General features: G+C 37.5%; 1 protein-coding gene across 1 annotated transcript in view; it reads left to right on the top strand.

The window, feature by feature from the left end:
• The first annotated feature begins 6,507 nt into the window (after positions 1–6,507).
• LOC117479708 (zinc finger protein RFP-like) overlaps positions 6,508–8,142 on the top strand; it is a 20,551-nt gene continuing 18,916 nt past the window's right edge. Inside the window, exon 1 of the mRNA XM_034126796.1 lies at positions 6,508–6,533. The gene's annotated coding sequence lies outside the window, so the exon portion shown is untranslated. The remainder of the gene's footprint in view (positions 6,534–8,142) is intronic.

Here is an 8,142-nt window from a genome sequence, read left to right as displayed (position 1 = left end):
TATGTTGCTCAACGGAGCAGCAAAAAACATCAGGTTTATATAGTCCAAAACACGGAGATAGATAACAACAAAGTCGTAAATCGAGGTGGCACTAATATCATCCGCGGGTGTCGGAAAGGTGTCGGGGACATCTGTGACGTATTCTGGAAAGAGTCACGTTCTTCCTTCACGCCTCTTAGAAATGAGATATTTAGGAGACAAGTATGGGTCTGTCTCCTCTTAAATATCAACAACCCGAAATGCCCTGCCTCCTCCTATCACAGCAAGAGGCAGCTGCAAGGTCATGTGTCACACATAGTATCAGTGCATTAAAATAAACCATAAAATGGAGACAACAGTATTTCTCCAACAGTATAGGGTATGAATTCAAAACTCAAAATGACCCACATACTACCTCTAAATCTGAAAATAATAATGAAAAGGTGAAATATCTAGGTACATTTACTGCAGCAAAACCTCTTGTGTGAAGGATATTTTATTATAAGTGACATAATTAGATTGTAAAACTGAATGATGAACGTCAAATCGGCATTTTACTGATGTGGCTGCTCAAAATGGAGAGACAGTTTTACTTATTTTATATACAGTTGGTTGATTTCATCTTGAAGCTTGATCCTATTTCATATTTCAAAATAATTTCCATATCCAATGCAAAAACATCGACTGTAATTACAAAAGGGCTGATTCAAAATCCACACTTAAAACAAACCTCTTACCATACTTTTTCAAAGATGTTTCCAGGATTAGAAAAATAAATTCAAGGTTTTCCAAGAGATGTGTTGCTTTATTTTCACAGCAGGGGGCGATAATGCTCTCTGTGTTGAGATTCTCTGAGAACATGATTCCTGTTTCACCTTTCAGTCATTTTTCTTTGATCGAATGAGTTTGAATTGATCCAATAAGATTTCAAATGGTCGTTAACTTAATACTCAAACGTTTTAACCTCCACAGGGAGACCATTTAAATGCTCAAAATCCTAAATAACACACTACAGTGAAGGGAAAAGCCCAAAACGCATAATAGAGCCTCTTTAATATTCACTAATGAGATGCAGTGGAAGTATAAAGTAGCATTAAATGGTAGTAAAGTAAAGAACAGGACCTATATTTGAACTTAAGCACTTAAATATACTCTTGCCTCATTCCACCACTGACAAATACTTTCAAATACAAGTAAAAGTACAACACTATAGGAACTAAATCAGGGGTCTCCGGGGGCCAAATGTGGCCCGCGGACCATTTTGAATCGGCCCTCAGCAAATTCAAAAAGTATAATGAAATATGGCCCACAAATGAAACTTGTGCTTGTCTTATATTGTACTTCTTAAATGTAAACATATATCACACATTCATGTGTTAATAAAACCACTTTACAAATGAATTCAGTCAATTCAAGTTGGAAACATTTTCTAACATATCTTAGTTGATAAGAAAAAAGCCCAATGACTTATTTCCATAACAAGCTTGAAATACACCCTGCCTATTTCTCCTTATTATAATCAATCTGAGGGATGAGCTGCCAACACTCACAAGCATAATTTACCTACATCTGATTAATTTAGCTAACTGATAACTGAACTTATGAGGCGATGTACCTCTAGTGAGCGGCCCAGCCCTTCGTATATTTCTCTGTATGTGGCCCTCGGTGAAAGAAGTTTGGACACCCCGATCTAAATGTTATTATTAATAATGCAGACTGTCAGTGTTTTACTATTCAGCTGTTTTGACGTGAGCTTTCGGAAGATTTCCTCCAGTTCATCACTGAGTTTTCAAGCTTTTAAAGACTTTTATTTTGAAGTATTTTGACCCTGCTGTGACCTCCATGTTCCAGGTCACAGCAGCCGTCCTCTCTTCCCTCGAGAGGTGGAGGGCGGAGATGGATGAATCTGACAGGAAGCTCCTCTCCGGCCCGTGATGGATGCCGCTGCCACCGACACTCAGCGAGGGAACAAGGTGGCTCGGTGGCAAAGAGGAAGAGGAGGGAGGTCAGGGTTATTCTTAGAAAAATAGATGATGAGCCCTTTGCTCTGCACTCTCTCTGTGACGCATGGTGACAGCTGAGAACAATCAGGTGATCGGAAAATGGACGTTTGGCGAGCTGGCAAAGCACCTGTCCCTGCACGGTAACAACTAGAAATGTTGCCAGAATATGTCTTTACACTTGATATAAGACATAATAACTTTTATAACAATAAAAGAAGCAGAGTAGTAGCATTCATAGGGCCTTGTGACCTAAGATTTTCATTGTCATAACTACACTGGAGCTATGCACGTATGACCAAGCCTTGAACCTTGAACCATAGGGTCAGAGCAGAGGACCTATTGTTATTACTGTAATTTATTTTGTATCATTATAATTTACAAGTAATGATTAGCATTTTTGAAAGCCTTATCATGCTGAAATGATGGAGATTATTCGCAAACTTGTCAGGATTGGTGAAAAAATTGATATTTTAGGGGTTTCATTATCAATGCAGGCAAAACAGCTCTATAGCGCCCTCTACAAGGTTGCTAACATACAGCCCCTCGTTGTGCTTTCATCTACAAGTCTGACATTTTGTAGGCATGTTGTGAGACGCCCAGAAAAGTCTCTTGGAGGCATATTGTAAACCCAACAGGAAGTCGACCAGTTTTAAATGTATGTGCCATTTTTGGTGCCATCTTTCAACAAACTCCTCCTACAGTTTTTGTCTGATCTTCTTACAATTTGGTCAGGGTGTTTTATTGCATTTGTCATTAGCATTATTACAGTGTTCAATGGCTTGTTCACAAAGTGCTTATGATATGTTTGATGATGTTCTAGGATGTGTTTATTTTGACATCAATCCATTTAGGAATGGGTTTTTTTTTTCAGTTTATAATATTTTTAGATGAACTGATGATTTAACTGATTTTCTTTGAACATTATTATAATCTACTGGTGAAAACTGCTGATTTAATTTGGGGTCTTGGGGTTAGACAAATAACAAATGCTCACTAATTCAGCCTTTAACCCTTATGTTGTGTTCGGGTCTCCCGTGACCCGTTTCAAGTTAAAATTATATATTAACTACGCTCTAGTTTTTTTTATCGGAACAAGGCTTCATGATATCCTCCACAACAGATATATAAACACTACAAAACTGATTTTGACCATTTTAGCCAAGTCTGAAGGTCTCTAAAAAAAAAGTGTATAATTTGGAGACCCAGCAGAATTGTTGTGGGTGACTCGGGGTCAAATTTGGCCCAAACAAGATTCATCTTTGACTTTAGACACCCCTCCCCCACCCCCTTCATACACTGTAACCAAGGGTGTAACTTTGGTTTGAGAAGTGGGGGGGACACAAAACAGGGGGTCCTCCGCAATGAAATATTTTCTCAATTTAATTCCATTTCCTGCCTTTCTACAAATATATTAGGGACTATAGTGTTAACAAATCCAAGAAAAATGTGTAGTGTATATAATGAGTGTGCACACTTATCTAGTATCCTATCCATGTGAACCTGTTTTATTTGTGATTACCTGACATCCTCTAGGGGGGTCCGGGGGCATGCACCCCGGGAAGATTTGTTTCTTTAAATTGAAGTTGCATGCATCAATCTGGTGCACTTTGAGGGCAACATTAAGAGATTTATGGATACAGCTCTCAACACTCATATGAAACAGAACTGTATATATTTCAAAAATCAAAAAGCCATTAGAATATGCTCACAACCAATCACAAATCATTGATAAACTCCTCTCTCCTATCTTTATCTTACCTAGTCTGCATTTTTTCTTTTTATTTATGCATATTTGACTAATCACTCCCCTTTCAAACTGTGTTTTTTATTTTTGTACTGACCTATAGCACACATTGGAAGGATTTCTTAATTTATTTTATATACAACTATATATTACATAGATGGAAATATTTGTTTACATAGATGACCAAACCGTTTGAGACCCACTGAGATAACTAGACTAAAGTTTACAACCTAATCACTCAGAGAGTCCTTTACCTCCCTGAGCTGACGTTAACTCTCTCAGTCCGACAGGAGAGGACTCTCCCTCTCCTTATTGTTGAAACAGCTACTAATCTCCATTAGCTCCGAGCTAGCACCACATGCTAACAACAACCCCCGTAACTCTCTATGTCTCTCTCTCTCTGTCTCTCTCTCTCTCTTTCTATCTCTCTCTCACAAGATGCGCTCGTGCCACACACACACACAGACGCTCCTCCGTGACGATGACCACTTGCGTAAAAAAAAATAAAATAAAAAAAATATATATATATTAAAAAGTGGCGGGGACACAAATGGGATTTTGAAAAGTGGGGGGGACATGTCCCCCCTGTCCCCAGTGGAAATTACGCCCATGACTGTAACAATCATTTTTCGCAACATGCACCTGGTCTCCCCTCCCTCTGCCCCCCCACGGGAACTCGACCTTTCTCAAAGAATATGTGAACTAACCCTTGAACCTGAACTCACACATGCACATGTGCAATATGTGGTGTAATGTGTTTTGGGGCAACAAAATAATTACAACAGGATTGTACGGTTCTGAATGCATAATAAGTTAGTTATGATGTAGTTAAAACAATATCGGATGATAGCCATTATTTTTGAGTGTTTTTTGGACTGAGATAAATCATGGGTCAAAATTGACCCGCGAACACCATGAACGGTAACAGCTTTCGAACACAACACAAAGGTTAAGAAAAGGTAGTAAGTAGCGTGCAATTGTTAATAATGGCAGTAGATTAATGTTGTATCTCTTTTCCTTAAAGTGGACCTATCATGCTATATTTGAATAATATAGTGTAGGACCATACCTATATAAGGCATATTTATACTTTTTTTTTTTCAAAATACCAAACAGATCATGCATTTTAGCCATGCCTCATTTTGCTCAATTTGACATTTTTTAGCTCTGGATTTCCAAGGGCAGATTCAGTGAGAACAGCACCATCTACAGGCCTGGCATATGTACTACAGCGTCTCCAGCGCTTTCGAACGGCAATGGCCGTGGCTGTCTCCTCCTGATTGGTGGAGTTGGCCCAATAGCCGTAGCGCCACTGTCCTGACGTCAGGACAGTGTTCAAATCTGGATCAGTTTTTATCAGATCCGTTGCAGCCCCTTTTTTAGAGATTTGGGTATGGAGGAAAATAGAGAGGGTTGTGTTTTCTGACACTTGGTGAGTTCCCTGGAACACCGGGGACACATATTCATGTATAAAAGACGTACAAAAGTGCATTTTGCATGATAGGTCTCCTTTAAATGCTATCAAATTAATCAACTTACTAAAAAGAATGCAACCTCGAAAACAGTTAAGAGTATAGGCATACGTTGAGATAGGAAAACCAACTCAACAATTTTTAAAAAGGTAAATTAAGGATGAATTCATACACAATTATTTGACATCAACGTTTAACATAGAAAAATCCTGATCATAATTAATATGAGGTTCAGTAGTTTTACACTAAAGGAGAAAACAAAGTTGTGCCTCATCCATCTTGTGTGATATCTGTTCACATTTTCAACTACAGAGTGTTTTTATAGTTGGAACAAAGTGAAGAAAAAATGAATAAAAACATGTATTTGACAATGCATTTGTCTTCATGTTGTTTGTAACTGGATAAGTTGTGAGGTTGTCAAGATGCTGGGAACCCCTGAACTCTGTGGCTAAGATAAAGCTAACAGGCTAATGCTAATGCTTTGTTCAGGTCACATGGATGGATTGTAGACAAAGAAGGAGAAAATATGTATGATCCCAAAGTTGGTCATGTGAGGTTTAACCTGGGAATTAAAAACTCTGCCACTTATGATTGATCAAAACACACAGAGAAAGAACATATATTCATATCAGGAGATTTGCATTCACAAACTTTCATTGTTACTGCTTGATTTTCCTACACTGAACTTACACTTTGTATATTTGATACATATATATTAACTGCAAAGTAGGATATGCCCTTATTTTATTTTGCAATACCATTTGAATGTAGAACTTTTACTCTTAATTGAGTATTTTTCTTTGGTGGAATTAATGTAACAAGGTTTCTGAAGTGCTGTACTTACCAATTTGAGTTACTTGTACTTTTTAATATGTTTATACAACCTTATAATTCTACTCTATTTGCCTGACAGCTTTAGGTACTTTTCAGATTATAATAGTAGATCATTGACAGAACATTAATTGCAAGATAATCACTTTAGATTAGATAAAGTGCATGTTGCTGATCGTACTGTATTTAACTGATGAAACATACATACTTTTACTGCAGGACGGTTTTGAATGCAGGACTTTTACTTGTACTAGTATCTTTCACAGTGTTGTATTAGTTATTTTACTTCAATGAATAATCTGAATATTTCCTCCACCCCCTCTTGGCGACGGGCCAGTGAGAGGTGGAGCAACACTGATAGGAGAGCTTCAACTGCACTGCATTGAAAGGTAAAGGTAAAGCAGAGCTGCAGTCGTGACAAGTCTCTCTGTTTCTCTCTAAGAAACACTCGACTGAATCAAGCAGCTTTTCTCATCAACGCAGCAGGATCTCTGCCAAACACTGGTGAGTAAACTACAGACACAATCACTAACTAAATATTTGAACAAGGTTTAGTTTAATCAGAATGTTCAGACATATAGTGAATATTAGGACATATAAATGTGTCTTTTAAGATCAAAATGTTTACATTTAGACTTGAGTACAAAGCAGATTTAAAACCAAACTCAGTGACTCAACTCTGGCTAGTGAAGTTTAGACAGGGTAACGTCACAGCTAGCATTAGCTTAGGCTAACTTCCAGACCTGTTTCCTGTATGAACTCAAAGCCTCAGCTCTACTCAGACAGGAAGTGCCACTTTAACAACCCTAACAAGCAGCTAAATGCTACAGCTATAAAAGTGACTGGCAGCAGGCAGTGAGAGGCAGCCTCAATAAATTATGTAAATACAATAAAACACTTTGCAAAAATAATCCAAAGTAAAGTTTGTGAACTCCTTGACTCTCCGTATCCGCCCCAGTCTCCAGCTGAGCTAAATGAAACGTTTTCAGACTTTAACACGCTACACTGCAGACCAGTCGGACTTGTTCCCCAACATGTTTTTATAGGGCGATGCAGTTAAATGCTGGTTACCATCGTGACAAACGGCTCGTTGGCTCCAACAAAAGAGACGCACACCAAAACTCAGCAATGATAAACTGCATTTGATTAAAGTTAGTTACAAATTAAAAGTACAATGATGTATGGAGGATGGAATTAGTGATAACTATGAGGATACATTTACATCAATACCTCATACTTCAGTATTTACGAGCAGGGTAAGAAGTACTCTGATCATTTATTGAATTAAAATACCACAATGTGGACATTTACAAGAAAAAGTTAAAACATTTAAAGAATATCCTTTTTAAAAAGTAAAATGTATTATACAATTGGATTATAATTATTGATGGATAAATGTGTAGAACATTTTATTGTATTGCTTGTTAAATTACCCTGAGGTTTATTAAATCATAATTTAGTTGATATTTTTGGTGGAGAGGTATAAATACAAAATATAAAAGAAACTCAAGTACAGTACCTGAATACATGCACCTTTTTACTCTCCCTCTGTCGTGGTCCTGTTTTGTGTGTTTTCTTTCAATAAATATGTTGAATTCATGTGTGTAAGTTAATTAATTACATTTAAGCTCAACAATATAATATCATATTATTTTCATTTATTATTGTTGTGAAAAACATCTCCATGTTATCACTTATTTTCTTGGCTTGGTGATTTCCAATAAATAACACTGAACTGCACATCTGGGCTCTTCTTCACTCAGATACTATTTGTATGGAATTCAGGATGATTCATAGTTAGATTACTTTTAAACAAACAATGAAAACTATATTTAATGATTTTTCCAACATTTTTATCCACAGAGTAGACATGTCTGCTGCCAGCTGTCTGATGACTGAAGATCCGTTTCTGTGCTCCATCTGTCTGGATGTGTTCACTGATCCAGTCACCATACCATGTGGACACAACTTCTGTAAAGCCTGCATCTCTGAACACTGGGATAGAAATGTCCCGAGTCAGTGTCCCAACTGTAAAGAGGTGTTCAACATAAAGCCTGAGCTGCGCGTCAACACTTTCATCTCTGAGATGGTTGCTCAGTTCAGACAGTCAGCT

The sequence above is a fragment of the Trematomus bernacchii genome, unplaced genomic scaffold (genome assembly GCF_902827165.1).
Source record: "Trematomus bernacchii unplaced genomic scaffold, fTreBer1.1, whole genome shotgun sequence".
In the NCBI taxonomy this organism is placed as follows: Eukaryota; Metazoa; Chordata; class Actinopteri; order Perciformes; family Nototheniidae; genus Trematomus; species Trematomus bernacchii.
The sequence above is the reverse complement of the archived record's forward strand: the minus strand, read 5'-3'. Positions and strand labels throughout refer to the sequence as shown.